Source organism: Sturnira hondurensis, unplaced genomic scaffold (assembly GCF_014824575.4).
Source record: "Sturnira hondurensis isolate 20B ecotype Veracruz unplaced genomic scaffold, ASM1482457v3 Scaffold0016433, whole genome shotgun sequence".
In the NCBI taxonomy this organism is placed as follows: Eukaryota; Metazoa; Chordata; class Mammalia; order Chiroptera; family Phyllostomidae; genus Sturnira; species Sturnira hondurensis.
The window spans coordinates 3,406,853-3,426,396 of record NW_028089064.1 but is presented as its reverse complement, the minus strand read 5'-3'; positions in this window follow the sequence as shown (position 1 = coordinate 3,426,396).

Genomic DNA, 19,544 nt, shown 5'->3' with positions numbered 1-19,544 from the left:
TCAGAATGTCTTTTTTCCAGACCCTGGTTGACTGTGGAAGGTTGAATGCAATGAGCTATCCTACAAGTCATAACCTGTTTTGATGTTATTTATAGTTTTGGTTATATTTGTCAGTCTTGTATTTTTTGTTTTGCAAAATACTTTTTATCAGTGTAATGTGGCCCCCTTTAGAAGCTTGAATCTTTTGTTATCTGAAAGCCATCACTGAAATTTAAATTTATATTTTTCTTTTATAAACATCTGCAAGTCTGCACTCATCCTGTCATACTTAACTATACATTCCTCTGTTATTTGGGTTAAAAGTATATTTTGAGGAGACATAAAATACTGAAATATTTATTTAGATATGGGACTTACCAACTCTGAAAGTTAAGACATTGATAGTGAAAAAGCGTTGACACCTACATTTTGTCTAAAGCAGATGTAAAGCAGAGGGATTAAACTGCAGTGACCTAATATGACCTCTTACAGCCCTTTGTCCCTGCCTGAAGTCCCGCATCATTGCCATTTGCCTAAAGACTGAGATTTTCTTACCCAGAGCTTCCACATCATGACATTTGTGGCAGTCATCTTAAGACTTTCGCCAACTCAAATATTGAAGTACATTTGGGGCAAGAGAAAAATAGGTATTAGAAAAATTACTGAGTAGACACAGGAAGAAAAAATTACTGAGTAGACACAGGAAGAAAAACATTAGTTCTTTTAACTCATCTTTATTGTTGCTTGAGATCATGAACTGTATGTGAGTGTGTGTGTGTTATGTAGTAGTTTTGTATGTATAATAGTGACCAATATGATTGAGATCAAAAGGCAAGTGCTATTATAATCAACCAATAGATATTTCATCTTAGAGCTAAAAAATGCTTCTGGCACATTAGGTTAGACAAAAGCACAAAGTTTAAATCCGGATAAGTCCAAAATTCCCAGAACTAACCATTATGACACTCAGAAATGATTCATGCTGGGAAGAAACTTGGACTGTTTTCACCAAATCCTGACAAAGCAGACCACTATGCTATTTATTATAAAGTAGATCTTGCCAAAATGAAGGAACTGGCCCAAACTCTGCAAATGACCGTTTTAAAGATGACACATATTTTGGGGAATTCTACAAACTAAGGAATGAAACTATGAGCCAGTAGAAATTTTCAAGACCTGTGACAATTAAGTTGCATAAAGAATGGTTTATGTAAGGGGGATAGAGGGTGATGAAAAATGCAATAACATTTATAAAAAATAAAAATAAAAAAGTCAGCCATGAGTTTTGCCTCTTTACATGATGATTACTTGATAACTTCTCCCAAGTTCAGGACCTGAATTTCTAGTCTTCAGTGGCATTTTTACCGGGGTGGAGGTTTGCTAATGTTGGTAATACAACATACACCAATGCTACTCATCATTTTCACCCCATAGTTTATCTCCTCCTGATTTCTTGCTGATGGTTTCCAATACTCATTTTTCTTTTTTGTCACAGAAGCTCCAAACCTCTGAGGGCTCTTTGATTTATCTCTTCTTTTTGCTATTACCAATGATTCATCAAAGACTGTCAATTCCTCCCCTTACTGTTTCACGCAGCCTTTTCTTCTGCATTACCCCAGCTCTAGTTAACTGTCTTATTACTCTTTACCTAAACTACTGCTATAACTCTTCCCTGGCCTTTGGTGTTGCTTCTAATCAATTCATTCCACATTTGGCTGCCAAATTAATCTTCCTGAAGTACAGTTTTGATTATGTCACCCCTGCTCAATGACCTTCAAATCTCTCTTCTTTGCTTATCGATCAAGTTTAAACTTTTTTAACCTTTGACATTATAATCTAGGTTTATTCTTATGAGTTTAGGATTAATATTTTTGTTTTGTTGAAATGCTAGCAAAACTAAAGAATTCAACATTCTACAACCATACCTGTAGGTACACCAAAGGACTTAATTATTTTTTCCACCTAGAGTGTTTTTAATGCTATCCATTAATACTGTTTCAGCTTCTCAGAAGGAGCTTTGGCTTTCCCTGAAATTTCTTGGATACACAGTGTGTGGGGTTCTCAGGAGCATATATGAGGATTCATTGGGCAAACGTGAGGACACATGGGGAACTGAGCAGAGGCAGAGATGGAAAAATAAGGCTGGAAGACGGAGGAGTAGGGATTGAAAGACAGGGGCAAGTCAGTCCGAGAATTCTAAGTTTGAATATGATCTTCTAGGTCATTGTAAAATTATCCTCATCAAAGTAAGATGATTAAGCATACTATGTTTAATAGTTAGTCTAACTTTTACGTAATCAGACATGTAATATAGAGGCCTCCATTTATATTCTTGCACTGGCTCTAACAAAATATTAGAAGCAGACCTACTTTTTAACCATGATACTCAAGGCTTGAGCACATTGTCATCTGGTACGTTTTTATCAGTATTTGTTGACTATAGAAAGAAGTCCGCTGCTCTTTCTTTAAATTTCTAGAGCACTTTATAAAATATATCAAGTATATTTTATATTTATAAAAGTATATGGTGATAATCCTAGTCCTCTGTAATTTTTTCCATTTTGTTTGTATCTTGGCATGGTAATCTCTGTGAAAGAATGTGTGTAAAGCTCCACATCCCATGTCTCATGCATAATAAGGAAGGTGAAAACTATTTATTGGGTAAAAAGTAGAAACCCAGAATTTCTTATAGATGAGATATATGGGTTCATGGGATTTGAGTGCTTTGAGATATCTCAGAGACTAGGAAAATTGACTCCAGAAAAATTACTTGACTTCTCCAAGACTCTTAATTATTAGTAGGAACTGTGGGGATAGAATTCAAGCATTCTGACAAGCTCTTCCTGGAGTGCAGGCTGTGTGAGCACATAGTGTTGAACATTATCCAGGAACTGGCATTGAGAAAGACATAGCACTAATAGAGTATCTGTAGCAGTATTCCCTTTCACAAATGGAAGTCAACTTGTGAAGTAGAATAAGCTCAGATCAAGATGTTAAGCTCATAAAGACTGAATCTCTCTAGAGGAGCTTAGTTTGTTCACATCCATAGTAGACATGCCTTGAAATTTCAGTGAAGTGTACCCATTGTTGGCATACAGTTTATCCAGAAGACAGAGACATTATGTCACAGCAGTCGTCTTCATAAAGATTTAGTAGCAATGTCATTTAAAACACCCAAACTGAATATGTGTTTATATAGGGCATTGCTATGAGCAAATACTGTCAAATTAGGACATTTCCAGTTCAATCAGGCATTGAAAAAGGTTTACAACAAAAAAACACAGTAACACTGAAATCTGTTTAAGCACATGAAGCATAAAGCCTCTGTACTCAGAAATATATGTATTCCATGCATTCTAATATACCTATGTAATGGATGGGGAGGAGAAACACAGTGCTTGCAATTGTAATGGTCTGTGAGAGCTATCTTAATACTGGTCCTACAGCACTTGACAAGTCTCTTATTTAGTAAAAGAAAGTGTCGTCATGTTTTACTGTTTCAAGTTGTTACCAAGACAAAATAAGATTAAAAGTTTTGACAATATGTATTACTTTACTTGTGGTAAGTAAGTATTTTGCATTTAACTTGTGTTAAGTACTAGTGCTAATTGAAGGAAACTTGGTGTTAGAGGACGTGGTATAATAATTATTTACAGGAGGATGTTTTCTTCTAACGATTAGATACTGTGAGAGCACTTAGCCTAGGATTTGCGTATATAAACTGACTTTTACTATTTCACTCCTAACACCTTGTTGAGTTCAGATATCCTTTCTCCCTTAAACTAAGGGGGATGGAGTTAGAACTGGTCTGAAACACATGAATGAGACAAGAAAGCTAGGCATCTTGACACCCCCCCTTATTGTTATTGTTATACTTTAACGTTATTCCTGCCTAGAATGCCATGGCGAGGTCTGCTCATCTTGAAAAGGGGGGTAAACCTTAGTCATCTGCTATTAATTTTGACTGGATGATTCCAAAGTCCATTAAACAGCAATGAAAAAGAAAGGTAGATTATATGTGGAAATGCTCACATTTGTGATTTCAATAATTCAAACACAGATTTGCTACTGAAGTGTCCCTAGACTGTATGTACCTAAGTGTGAGGATTTTGAACTTGGTCTGACTTGTAAAGAGGCTGCTGCAGTGCTATGCTAGAAAGGAAATAACAGCAGAACGGATGCATTTCCAGGCGTGTTTACAGCACACCTCCCAGAAACTGTCGCTGGGGGAAATGGAGCAGTACTCTTCAGGGAGGTGCCGGAGCATTGTCACATACCCCTGGCCTCCCTGGGGTAGCAACCCCGTTTCCAGCTTTTTAGCTGCTATCCAGAGGTCCCTTAGCTCGCCTTGCTATCTCAGGTATCAAGCTACACACCTGCTGGGAAGTGGTTTCATGAGCCTCAGGAGGCTTTTGTGCAATTCTAGGGAACTACTAAATGTCTCCCTTCCCATCTAACTTAGACACCTGCTTCCTTTTCGCTTGGCTGAGCTCCACCTATGCCTCCAGACTACTTTCTAGCTTCAGTGTGATCTTGTCATTTTCAGATACCCTCCTGGTATTTCAATTAAGTAATATACCCTGGTATGCAATCTGCCATAGAGAGGAATTTAACATCAGTTTTGGACCTCATTGTTCATTAGCTATTAAGGTGTCAAAAGACTTCTTTGTAAGGCGGAATGGAAGAAAGTTCAGATTCAGATAAAACAGCACTTAATATTTCAAAGGTCTGATTTATTGAACCTCATTATTTTAAAATTGTATATTAAGTAATGCATTATACTTCTACATATAATTGTTTTATGTGAAATACGATACAACATATTTAAATTTTTAAAAGTGACAAGTGTCAATCTGGATACATAATTATAGATTTACATATGAATCTTGTCTTTGGCTCTATGCTGCCTGGGTTTGAATATTCTCTCTTCTACTGATGAGCTGTACGACTTAAACAAGTTGTTTCACAATTTTGTGACTTATATACTCATTTATAAATTGGCAATAATAATGGTACTTATCTCAGGGTTGTTATAGGCTTAAATGAGTTAATGTTTTTAAAATTCTTAGAAAAAATGACTGGCATATAGAGAATATTAAATAACTATTTTATAAAATGCTATCATTTTGTTCTACTTGCACTGATCATTTTTTTCCTGGTAATCTTTGTGTAAAGAATACAATTTCATTATATTTTTAAAATTATGTAATGCTATAAATAGTTCTGTATGTAATCTAATTTTCTAGACCTTAGTTTAGAGAGTAAATAATTTCCAATTGAAGTAAATAATTTCCAGGTGTGTTTTTCTGCTTGCTGGTTAGTTAGGTTGTTTCCTGTACTGTGTTGCAATATAAAACAAATTGGTATACCTCTTTGTAGATAAAGTAGTTTGCATTCCTGAATTAATTTGTAGAAGTAAATTTCTGAATTAAATGTTATGAATATTTTTCTACAGTATAGTTTATTTTTATTTATTTATTATTTCTATTTTTTAAACTTAAAAAATATTTATTTATTTATTTCTAGAGAGAGGGGAGGGGAGGGAGAAAGAAAGGGAGAGGAACATCAACATATGGTTGTCTCTCACGTGCCCCCTAGTGGGGACCTGGCCCAAAACCCTCCTGGGAATCAAACCCATGATCCTTCCGTTCTCAGGCCAGGGCTCAATCTACTCAGGCACACCAACCTGGGCTTATTTATTATTTTTAAATTGAATTTATTGAGATGGCATTGTTCACAAAACCATGCAAGTTTCAACTGCACACCTCAATGAAACATCACTTGCACAGTGCATCTTATGCCCACTGCCCAGAGTAAAGTCCCTTTCTGACCCCATTTATCCCCCCTTTGCCCACCTCCATCTACCTCCAACTCTCTTTTGCTCTTACAATTATTGCCTCTTGTCTGTATCTATATGTTTAAAGTTTGATTTTGTAAAATGTAACTAAATTTAAGTTGTCACTGGTTGTATATGATCATTCAAATTTAATGAGAGCTAAAGAATGCAGTGGTATATAGTTTAAATATCCTCTCTCCTACTAACTAATTAAAGGCTTTTAAAAAATTAGTTAAAAGAAGAAGCTTATTTGAGAAGCATTTTCCTGTGTCTTGTGGGGCTTAAAACTTTGAAATTTATTTTGATTGAATTCTTTTTAAGTTTTACCTTCATTTAATGATCTTCTGATATTATTTTGAAGATTGGTAGTTGTGCATTTTAGAATTTTCTTCCAGGAATATCTCTTTACTTCAAAATCTGTTCATTGGTTCCCATTTCCAAGCAATTTGATTGCAGATTTCACTTCTTCATTTAGTCAACAAACATTACTTGCTTGAACTTTGCTGGTTGCTAGATTCTTAGGATACAAAGATTAAATAAGAAACTCTCCTTGTCCTCAAAGAACTCTCATTCTTGTGAGAGATACACAAATTGGAGAGAGAGGTGGCCAGTTGAAGGTTCCCTGCAGCAGGTGATCTGAGAGCTGAGAGGTAAAAGTGATTTCGTTATAAAGGGTGAGATGATAGACGTTCATAAAAGAAGTGGGATCATGTAACTTTGTGTCTTGCAAAAAAGAAGTTATTTCTATTTTTCTAATATATTCTATTTAAAACTAAAAATACATTTCATAATGATGCCAAATTGTGTTAGCACACACTCCAGGCCATACTCTGAGGCTTGTGGGGGTTGTGTGGTGAGAGGCGATTTTATTCTTACTCCTTCCCATTGAGAAGATTGATTTCCCAAAGTAAAATCAGGGAAAGCAGGGAACGTTTAGTAGTGTCTCCTGGTACCGAGATTTCATCGGGATTCTAACCTCCCAGTTCGCAATAAGCCTGTGGTAAGTCACCAGTCCTTTTCCCACTGTTCCAGACCCTAGATGCATTTAAAAGGCATACATCTCATTAATGCAAGTATGCAATCTTTATCTTGGTTTGGAAATTGCTTCTAAGTCTGCCTAGCATTTCTTACCATTATAATCTATGATGAGCAACATGTCACTCTTGCTGTGTAGTCCAACCTAGGGTTGGCAGTTGTAGCAAATAAAAATATGGAAAAAAATTAAATTTCAGATTGAAAAAGGAATGATTTTTGTAGTATAAGTATGTATTTTACAGTATTTGGGACATATACCAAAAATTATTCATTGGTTGTCTGAAACTCAAATTTAACTAGACATCCTATATTTAATCTGGCAATTCTAAACCAATCCTTAGAGCAGAACTCCTGAAGGTGCCCATATCATGGCTTCTTACACTTGATTCCACTTTCCAAGAGCTAAGTGTCCAGAATAAGTAACTTCCCTGGATCCACCTAAAGTAGTAACACAGAGAGGAGAGAGAGCAGTGAGAAAATACAAAAGAAAATATCCCTTGAGAAAGAAAGAGCTCTCCCATTCCATCCCTCCCACCTTCCCACAAATGGTATTTTTGAACAATAGACATGGCTAAACTACATGCTAGTCGTATTATCAGAGATATATTTTCTGAGATTTGTTTCTATCATTGCAATTACAAAGTAACCCCAACCAGACATAGAAATGAAATGAAAGATATCTTTCTAGATTGCCTTGTTGCAATGAAAGTGAAAAATAACAACCTCGAATATTTCCCAAAGAAGTGCTTCTCCACTAAAATGTTGTATAAGGAAATTATGTGACTTCAGTTGTAGGCAGGTAGCATGTGGGAGGTCCTGGGATACTCATTTTGACCTCTAACAGAGTGTAATTGTTGAGCAAAGTGGGAATCACAGTTATAAAGAGTCTTCACCAGTGACAAGTTCCTGGGTGGCCTAAATCACAGAGGCAGAACCATGTACCAAAGACCAACGGAACAAAGTCAGACAGGAATCAAAGCCTGGCATCATGTACCTGAGCAGTGGGTGGGGCTGCATGGCATGAGAATCTTTACTTGCAGGTGACCTAACTTTAGGGCACAAATGGCCTTTAAGTTTCTGAAGATGTTTAAGCACAAAAAGAAGAAAGTCTCTATTCACCTATCACCCTGAGCAAAGATTTAGCAGATGAAACCACAGGTGTTTTACTCAGAAGAACATGAGGGGAAGACTAGAGTCAGTTAAATGTTTCATTTGTTCCTCATAAAATAGGGCATTCCTAGACCTTTATAGACTTTGTACAACATTCAGTGTTTGAAAGAAATGTTGCTTCTCTCTGTTCTCAGATATTTATACTTAACTCAATTAGGCCTAACCATTTAAAATACACTATACACTGCAAAAAATCCTGAATATAGATTTATAAAAACTTGAAAAATTTTATTGATAGTTTATCTCCAGAGTTTTCTATTTATTGTGAGTAAATGTTTATATGCTCTATACTCTCATTTCTTGTGCAAAAAAAAAAAGGCTCAACTATGCAAAGACTTGGAAAATCATATAGTAAAATGCCTTCTGGATTTTAAGAGACAAAACAAAATTGAAGCTGAAAATAAAGAATCATAATATAAAAAGACTTGTAATACATATTACTTCTAATTAAATACTTTGTTAAATTTAAATAATTGTTATAAACATGATAATTTCATATAAATATTCTTCCTTTTAAAAATTTTATGTTATTTTAATTGTTGTTCAAGTAAAGATTTATGTCTTTTACTGCCATTTCCCCCCAGTGCTCCCCACCTCCCTCCCATTTCTACCTCCCCTAGTTTTTGTCCATGTGACCTTTTCGTTCCTGTAAAACCTTCCCCTTTTCCCCTGAAATTCCCTCCCCTCTCCCCTCTGGTCACTGCCAGCATGTTCTCTATTTCATATAAATATTTTAATAATATTTCATGACTAAATTACAATGATATAGATAAGAAGTAGTGACAGGGGCATGAAGAAATCAAAAGAGGCACCTCTGTTTTGGTATAGGCAATCAGAGATATGTAGGTAGAAGTGGATTTAAAAAAATTTTAAATTGCTGATTCTCTATATATTTGAAACTTAAAAATAAGAACTATAGTATCCAGAAAAAGAAAGGATAGAAGGAATAAAAAGAAAGATATTCAGAGTCTCATGGGATATATGCAAGATTTATTCTTAAGGTAGATCAAAAATAAAATCTCTGTACTCTTCTCCATATTGAAATTGAGAAGTTTAGATTCTCTAATACTCAGAAGTAATACTAAATTTCAAACAAAGTAAACCACCTAGAAACAAAAAATAACCTCTGAAATAACTAGTTAGTAAAAGTAGAGATCTAAACTAGTCTTAATGACTTTTGACACATCTTTTGTGAATGATGTTTTTATTCAGGTGACTGTCAAAATTTTATGGAGTTAGTAATGGTCAAATACAAGGTAATGTGCAAAAATCAATTGCTTTTCAAACCAGACATAGCTATTTAAGATATAATGGAAACTACTGTTTATACTCAACAGCACCACCACCACAACCAACAAAAACTAATATATTACTTAAAAATAAGACCGACAAGAAAATGGGTAAGATCTACAGGGAGAACTGTTATAAAACTATACTGAGAGATAAAATATTTAAGTAAACAGCTATACCATATTTCTGAATGCAAAGCTTGAATAATGTAAAGGTAACACTTCTTTCTAAATTAATGTTTGGGCTTGTAATGGACAAAAGGCTCTTAGAAAACACTCAGCCTCTCTCTATATCTTTACTGCTTATATCATTTTGATTCTACATATGATCTACTGTCAAATAGACTTATTAAAGATTTTTCTGTGATTACATCTTGAACAATATCACCAGACCATGTGCCAGGTTAAAATGCAAGTGTGGAGAGGGAGTTTGGGATAAAAAAACCATGAGGTTCTCTCTTGCACAAAAACTGAAGGAAGTACAAGATTTCTAAGGGATGATTCACCCAAATGACAATTCACATTATTGCTTGTTCATATTACAAAAATCTTGCCAAAAGGTAAACACTTCTGATTTTGAAGACAGTATTAAAGAAAGCTTGAATTTCCTTTACCAAGGCAAGTGGGTGAAATGATTGGGATGGGTAACTTTGTAGACTCAGAGACACACATTATGACCTCACTCTGCATTCCTACTCTTTCTCCTGAGTGGAAAGCTGTGCAGCCCCAGAAGAGGTCAGGCAGGTCATTAGTGATCTGATGAGTTTATCTAAACACTCCTGTTTTCTGCAACTCTCTGCATAAAAGAAAACCTTGTCAGTAAGTGAGATATGGAAAAAGAAACAATCGTGTAATCTAATTTTTTCTGCTTGTCTCTGGATCCAGAATAGCCTTATGTGCCAAATACCAAATACAAGTTCAGCTGTCTGCTGCTTTGAAAGCCAATAATCAAGATGCAGGTGCTGGTGTAAGGAAAAATGTTTTTTTTTGAGTGCTGGCCACCTGAGAAGATGGAGACTTTTGTCCCAGAGTTCATCCTAACAGCTTATTGCAGGCACTGAGGGAGGGAGAGGGAAAGCAGAACAGAGATCCAGGGAGAGGCTGCGGGTTTGCAGGCAGTGTCCTTGCTGGTTTTGTTTTGGATCCTTAATGTCAGCATTCTAGAACATCAGGCAACATCAGGCAAATATTTTTGGTCAAGGCTGTTGCTGGTACAAACAGAAACCAGAACTGTTAGTGTGTGCAACATGCTCGTAAGGACACTGTTAGTATATGAGTTCTTTTTACAAGTTTGTTAGTACATTTTACTTTAATGCTACCTCATGGTAAACCAGAGTTGTATAAAGTTTATAGGAGACTATTCTGTGTGGTGTGGGCCCAGGCAGGACCCACGCCCATGGACAGGTTCTCCCATGGGGAATCAGGCCTGCATTGTACCTAGACTGCTATGAGACTTGCTTTTGCTAAAACTCCCTCATCCTGAATTGAGGCAGAAGTGCTTGCCATAACTTCCCAAAATCCGTGCTAAACTTTCCAAGGATGAGTGTAACCAGTTCAACTAGTTTTTCCTTTGCATTTTCAAATATCCTTTTTCTGTGATGTGATTAGAGGCATCATCTCCTTTGTTTTCTGTAAAAGGTAACCACCTAAAGCGAACCTGTGCATAGTAAATGAGGACCATCATGTAATGTGCCCCAAAAAGCAATAAAGGCCCGTCAAGGCAAGGGCTGAGGCTTTTTCTACTCTTGAGAGAAAATCCATGCTGTCCCTTTTCCTCCACAGGACTCGGTAGTCCGTGTGAATGTCTTGTATCTCATCCACAGTGTGGTGGACCCCACAAGCCAGGGTCCACAACAACGTTTTTTTTTTCAGATATCACTTTTTAAAATTATTGTTTTAGTACAGCAAAGTTTTTATTCCCTGTTACATGCCCACATGTTGATTAGAGTGGATGAAGAAAGACTGTGGCTTCTGCTGAGCTGGGTTNTTCTGTGATGTGATTAGAGGCATCATCTCCTTTGTTTTCTGTAAAAGGTAACCACCTAAAGGGAACCTGTGCATAGTAAATGAGGACCATCATGTAATGTGCCCCAAAAAGCAATAAAGGCCAGTCAAGGCAAGGGCTGAGGCTTTTTCTACTCTTGAGAGAAAATCCATGCTGTCCCTTTTCCTCCACATGTGAATTTCTTGTATCTCATCCACAGTGTGGTGGACCCCACAAGCCAGGGTCCACAACAACGTTTTTTTTCAGATATCACTTTTTAAAATTATTGTTTTAGTACATCAAAGTTTTTATTCCCTGTTACATGCCCACATGTTGATTAGAGTGGATGAAGAAAGACTGTGGCTTCTGCTGAGCTGGGTTCCTTTTAGCTCTCTGAACATCTGGACTGTAAGGTCTGTGGTGCAGATACCCAGACAATCAGAGCCTAAGCCTCTTTGCTTGGGGTGTGCTATTGAGGTAAGCCTCACCTTATTCTCTGACTCAACATCCTTCTGCTAGTTTATGTCATCTTTCTCATCACCACATGATTAATAACTACTTAATAACAGTTGTTTGTTTAGTTGTTTTTCCTGTTTTCCTACAATAGATTCTCATCTTTTTGAGGCAAGAGTCATATCTTGTTCAGCATTATATCCTCAACTCTGACAAGGTGACTAAGCCATAGTAGATAACACAAGAGCATTAATTAAATAAAAAAAAGGATAATGAATATATAAATAATTAATAGATGAGCTATTTAACAGATGGTTGTGGAGAAATTTGGCTGTTTTGGGATAAAAAATGTTAATCCCATGATCTCTCTAAACAGCATAGATTTGCAATCTGGGTACTAACTACAAATACACATAAGAATAGTGGATAGATTACCACCAGGTTTTGAAGATATGTTTTTATGTTCTACGTGAAGCCTACTTGGGGGAGTTCTGAAGGCACTGTGAAACCCTACATTTTTCAGGATCTGTGAACCTAAGGAGGAGCGAGGGTCTGCTCACTGAACTCCTGAGAGACTTGTCACACATACTAGGATATTCTGAACAAGGACATTAACTGTTGTTTGAGTCTCAAATTAAAGGTCACTACGACAGAGGCCCTCACTGCCACCAAAGACTTACCATTGAACTGCTTTTTATTTGGACAGCTCTAAATACCAAGGAAGATCTGGGGTAGTGTGAATACAAGAGGGTTGGAAACAGGGTTCTTGATGTTCGTGCCTTTGAGTAACCCACTCACTCCCTTTAGTGTGAGTGGGTCCTGTGACTTGCATCCATCCAGTAAAATATGGCAAAAGTAATGGATGTTACTCTCATGGTTATATCACAGATGTGGTGGAGGTCAGCTTAATGATCACATTACATTATATGATGAAGGTGATGGAATATACTACCATGATTATGTAAAATTGTATGATTCTTCTTGTTTGCTCTCACTCGTTTCTGGCCTTGAAGAAACAAGTAACTTGTAAACTGCCTATGGCACGGGCCACTAGGGAGGGAATGACAGATGATCTCTTGTGGCTGAGGATAACCTCTGGTCCACAGCCCACAAGAAACCAAAAGCCTCTGTTCTATGGCAGCAAGGAAATGAATTGTGCTAACAACATGAGGGAGCTTTAAAGCAAATTCCCACTTGAGCCTTCAGATGAGAAAGCAGCCTGGCTGGTACCTGGAGTGCAACCTGTGAGACTCAGCAAAGGACCCCATTAAGAAGTATCTGTTCTCTACCAGTAGAAACTCTTATAGAATAAATGTATGCTGTTTTTAGCCACAAAAATTCTGATAGTTTGTTATACAACATAGAAAACTAATACAAACAGATTAATAAGTTTAATTATTTTCAAAGATTCATTGAGGATCCCAAGTAAGAGTGAATAAACAAGCTATGCCTGTAGGTTGGAAAAACAATTACAAAATAAAAATTGTGATACAATTCAGTAACTATTCAAAAGCATGAACTCAATGAAGACTTAATGACTTCGGAAAATGCTCACTATATTGATAAGTTAAAACTCTATAAAACCAAAAATAACTATAAGAATATTCACCAAAATATTAACTATTATATCTGGGGCATGGGGTTATAGAAGACATATTTTTTATCTAAATTTTTCATATTCAGCAAGTATTTCATACAGACAGAAAAATTATTTTTCTTCATTTCAGTTTTGGTCATGTGTGAAGACCTTCTGCATTTGAGAGATCCATGTCCCCAGCCCCCCTCTGGGGAGGTGGAGTTGGACTTGCATGTTGGATAGGCTTGAACCTGACTACTGCCTGGGAATCTAAGCTCTGTCACTTAGAGGCATTGTGACCTAGGTAAGTCACTAGCTGCTCTGTGTTGAATTCTCCCCATTTGACCATATGATTTCACTCATGTGTGGAATCTAATGAACAAAAAGAACTAACAAGCAAGTCTCATACAGATAGAAAGCAGGCTGACAGCTGTTGGTGTAGGGGGGTTGTAGGTCTAGGCTGGGTGGGTAGAGGAATTGAGAAAAAAGGAAAAAGAGAAGAAAACTTATGGGCACAGACAACATTATGGTGATTGACAGGGGGGAAGGGAGAGGTAGAGGAGGGTAAAGGACAGGAAAGGGTGATGGAAGGAGGCTTGACTTGGGGTGGTAAGCACACAATACAAAGTACAAATGATGTGTTGTGGAATCGTGCAACTAAGATTTTATCTATTTATTTTTAGAGAGAAGGGAATGGGGAGAGAGAGAGAGAGAGAGAAAGAGAGAGAGAGAGAGAGAAACATTGTTCAGTTGCCTCTTGCACACAGCCAAACTGGGGACTAGGCCACAACCTAGGCATGTGCCCTGACTTTGAACTGATGACTTTTCATTTTGTGGTATGATTCCCAACCAACTGAGCCACACTGATCAGAGCATAGACCTGTACAATTTTGTTAATCAGCATCATCACAATCAATTTAATTAAAAGGAAAAATAATCCCATTTAATCCCATGTGATTAAATGAGATACTATTATAGTGGATTTACCATGTAAAATTGTTTAAAAGATTAAATAAATTAATAAAGGGCTTAGAAGAGTGCTTGATAAATAATAAACTAATAAATGTTCTCATTACTTAAAAACTTTTCAGTATATGGCTTATAAGAATTCCAGATTTTATTTGTATGTTCTGTCCTGAGTATATCCAGCCATATCCTATGAAAAAATAGAGACATTTATTGAAGAAAATATAAAAGACATGGTACATAGGATAATGAAACCTCAGTTCCCTTGGGACCTCACACATGCCTATCACCATCACCTGCCCCATCATATTTTCCTAAATCTCACTGATGGTTTGAAATCTCTTCCCTTCCAAAGGTGATTTTAGTTTTGGGAAAGACCAGGTTACATCAGTGTTATGCAAACTGTTCTTGTTATATTAACAATGGCTGCTTTTTCTGGACACACCATATGTCTATGCCAAATGATGTCGGGTATACGTTAGAGTACTAGACTAGAGATTGTCATTCTTCATCTTTTGATGCTTATTTGACTTTTATTTTCCATTATATTTTTCTTCATTTAACTGAATAAATAAAAACTTGAGGATGAGAGTAATTTGGACATTATTTAGTCAGTTCTCTGGTTTCCCATTTGTATTTTGCAAGTATACTAGTGAGATAACTGTGAGGACATTAACAGTGAAGGTCTGCTTTTTGTTTTATCCATAAGATCATGAGATCTGGGAATTAATCATCTTCTCATTCTTTCTGTCTTCCTCTACTCTCCCTCTGTCTCTCTTCCTCCCCCCATATGTACACCCAGTGAATATATAAACTGTTTGTTTTCCATTTTTAAGTTACAAACATGCTTATCAACAGTGTTGAAGTATTTCCTTACTTGGCTTCTTCCTGAAGGAAATGTTTATTATGAATTTTTAAAATCCACAACCAAAATAGGATTTCATAAAAGAAGTGCTGACAGAAACTTATTTATTCTCTTGAGAATGCAAGACTGTGCATAATAAACATTTAGTAAATTGTTGAACAGCATACGGTGAAATGTTAACATAAATAAAAGGGAGTATTTAAATGAATTTTCATTCCTTTTGTTTTCCCCTTGCTGAGTTACAGAGCCATTTCAATAAATAAAAAGAAAATAGTGGGAGAAGCAAGAGCAAAATCCACAAAGAAGCCCAAGTCCATCCCCAACTCCAGTTCATTCTTCTTCATGCCATTTCCTTTGTAGGAATTATTTTTCAGTGAACAGCAATTACAACCTCTACTATAAAAACAATAACAACAATTACAACAATAAAAGCAAAGGAAAGGCAAAAGCAGATTTTATAGGCACTTAGCAGATCTGTGGGGGCTTTAACTACTTAAGGAACTTCTTCATTTATCATAATAATACTCCATCAGACATAAAGGAGTCTTGTTTTCTGAACAGAGTCGTTAAAATAGTTCCCATGACAGTTTACTGGAAAAAGTAACGGAAGGGCTCCACTTGGCATATTGACACATTCATTGTAAAACATAATTTAAAATATTATTTTAAATAAAGCATGGGCAGCCTTTAGAATTAATTAAATGCTCAAAATATTTGAAAATGCTTCTTTAGACTTGAATTTTTAGAATAATAAGCATCTGCCTTGCCAAACACACTTATCTGATCCATAAATCTCATAACTAGTACTTAGGAAACAGCATCCAACTTTTTAAATGTCACATTTATTTTTCCTTTTCGAGGGCCTTGTAGGTGAGAGTAAAGCTCCAAAGCCTCTGTGCCATGGACTTGTTAGCATTAGCTTTTCTAAGTCTACATGAGTTTAGCTGGATGTGCATTTTTACGTAATTATATTAACATATTTAAGCATATTTTGGTCCTTAGATTTTACAGTTTGGCCCAGAGTCCAGTAGCATGCAGTTGAAGAATTCAGTTGTGAGTTTTCTTGGAGCTCATTTTGAAAAAATTCTTGGTTGACCCTCCTCCTTGAAGATCTTCAGCTCCGGAGTTAATGGAGTGTGTTTCCATCTTTTGTTACCAGTGAGGATTTTACTCTTTTTATGTTCTGAGATCTGGCGCCTTTTTTTCTAAGTAGGAGCTATGGTTTCTGGAACTATCTTTACTGGCAAATATTTTTTTAATTATTTTTTTATTTTTTTTAAATATAATTTTTATTTAATTCTTGTTCAAGTACAGGTTTCTGTCTTATATTCCCAACCCTGCCCGCCCCCCACCCCATGCTAAAAATTGTGGAAGTTTCACAAATTCTAGGGTCTAGATGTGATTGAAGAGGCAATGTTTTATGTTCTTTGGAAAACTCCCAAATATGATAAATGGCTTTTCTTAACATGGTGCCAGTAAGATGCACACATACCTGCTCGCCAGTCTGCTATCTGAACTAACATCCCTCTTCTTTTCCTTCAGGTTCTCTTCAGCATTCTGAGGCCAATGGCACTTTCTCTGAAAGGAAATATGGCTTTTTCTCACTCTCAAATTTCATATGAAAGATTTTTTTCTTAAAGCTTATGTGCAGAATTTGGCCTGTTGTGTCTCTTTTCTTTCTGTTTTTCTGAGCTGGTAGAGACCCTGTTGCACTGACAGGTAGACAGTGCATTACAAAGGTGGTAACTTGAGGCAAGACAGCAGTGAGCAGCCTTTACCACCTGCTAACTATAGAAAATTCAATGAGATACATTACATGTTTGACATTTCACTTTAATATGTATGTTATATATTATATTTGATATAAGTATTTGAGGAATTAAATAAATACTACATGTAAAGTGCCTGGCATATACTAAGTAATCAAGTATTACTACTCTATATCCCCTTTATTTTTTCTACAGCACGATGGAATTATTTTTGTTGTGTGCTCTAAAAAATATTTTAGAGCTAAGTTGCTTTTTTAAACTTATTTGGATAAATACATTTATATGTTGCTTTTGAACAGTAAAATAATCTCTGTTCCTTTTAAACATATATTTTCTGGCTTGTTTTGAACACCTGATTCCTGACTAGTGAGCAAGAGAAAGTACTAACAAGTTTGGAGAAGTTTCTTGAAGCCACATGGTTTAGTGACGTGATTAACTAAGTGTCCTTTGACTTTCAAAAATCATGAAGATTTATTAACAACTTGTTCTTTCACTCTCACATAAATTAAAGAAATAATAGGGGAAATATAGGAAAATTAGAATTTTCAAAAGAGGCCTAGAAGAAAGAGACATATTTCATAATAGGGAAGAGAGGATGGAAGACGTCTTTGGATTAAACAGCTCAGTTGCTTGAGAGTAATTCACAAGCAACCATTCCAGACTGTGCACTGTCAGTGAGCGGAAGCTGTGTAAGGCGTGGTAAGTGGAAACAAGACTGCTGATCCCTCATCTACAATTTAGTAGTCTAATGTAACTCATATATTATTCTTTGAACTATTAAAATATGTATAAAAATGATATGTGTCATTCCACAGTAATGCAGTTTTGTAAATTCAGGTTGATATGTACCCAGGGACTTTATTGACTGATGTTTTGACATACGAGATTTTGGTTGTTGCTGAATGAAAACCTAAACCTGTTACTCTGGAATTCAAAACAGATTTGGTATGTCTTCTTTTTATAGTGATGCTGATTATTTCAGAAACACTTTTTGTTGTCGTAGTGTTTACACATTCTTATTTTGCTTAGGTTCTTCAAAGTGAAGTCTGAATTTAGTTTTCCTACACAAGACAGGCTGTTAAGAAACTGGTTAAAGTTAGCAGATATATTTTGTACAGATTATGGTGATCAAATGCCTAATTAGGAACAGTTTGGGGGATAAAGTGTTTTAGGGTGCAGGAATGTGCTGGGAGAATATAAACTCTGAAAGTTTAGGGACCTGTTTCTGTCTAGGTTCCTGGAGATGAGGACATGCTAGGTACGTGGTGATACTCAAAGAATATTTATTATACAACTATAGTATCTATGTTTGGTATAATCTTCTATATTGTATTTTAAAATGTACTGCTTTGAAGGTAATGTGAAGGGATTTAGGATCATGTAATGCTACTACTTCATTTGAAAATGGACTCAGGAATTTAAAATGATTCTCTCAAAGGCACACGACAAAGCTTAGCTTCAGCTTTCTGGTACCCAAAGTCGCTGATATTGGTGAACCCTTAAAAGAACTCCTTTTTCAAGAGGGGCTGCAGAACCTCTTTGGAGAAGACACACCTAAGAGAAGAGGACCCCAGGCATGACACTTGTGCCCTAGGAAAGTCACGAATCTGGAGGGGCGCAGTACACTGAATCCAGTGTGGTAGCTCCAATTTGAATCTGTCCAAGTCCTGCCCCATAGATTCAAGGGAGAGGGCCAGAAAGTTAGTTAAAAATGAGCTGATTCACTAGGTTTATATAAACCTTTATGTTATAGTAGAATGACTTTGGGTTACCATGAGTAGGACACAGTACAACACAGAAATTACACAGAATTATTTCATTAGGATCATTTCTATCATAGCTATGGGTAAAATGAATGATTTAAATGGCTAAATACTACAGAAAATAAATATATATAATTCATGATTAATTTGCAATAGTAAAAATATGTAGACTAAGAGTCAAATAAATGAAATATATGGTCAAACATATTCAGAAATAATATGATATATTTATATTATTATAATAAATATATTATTTAAATCTATTTATATATTTAACATATTTATTGATAATAAAGACACGGTGCTTTGACAGAAGAGCTAGTGGATTTCCTTTCCCTTTTAAACAAAGATGGATTAAAATATATTTTTATTAAAAAACTGTATAGTTAAAGCATTAAAAACATGTATAGTGCATAAATATGTTGTGGCAAATGAATTGCAATAGATATACTTAATTTATGTTTGCCTGAATATCTTTTTTAAAAGACATCAATTTGATTTCACAATACAATTAATTTGATGTGAGTAAAGTACGTAATTATTATATAGCATTCAATAAAAATAAAATTCCAGGGAAGAGCCAAAGTTACATATCAGTATTTTGCTGATACTATTGGCAAGCAAGGATTGAATAAAAAATGTGTCTTTTCCAACTTTCATAAGTTCATACATTTAAAAAGCAAGTAAATTTTTAGTGATATTGAAAACCACATTTACAGAATGTCAAATTAAAATAGGATAAAAAGCACTGCATAAGCTATTTTTGCCTCTAAATTATACTTTATAAGTGCCATTATTGATTTATTCTCTTACATTATAGAAAAATAGTGTCTTAAATTTATTTGAAGACTTTGGAGAT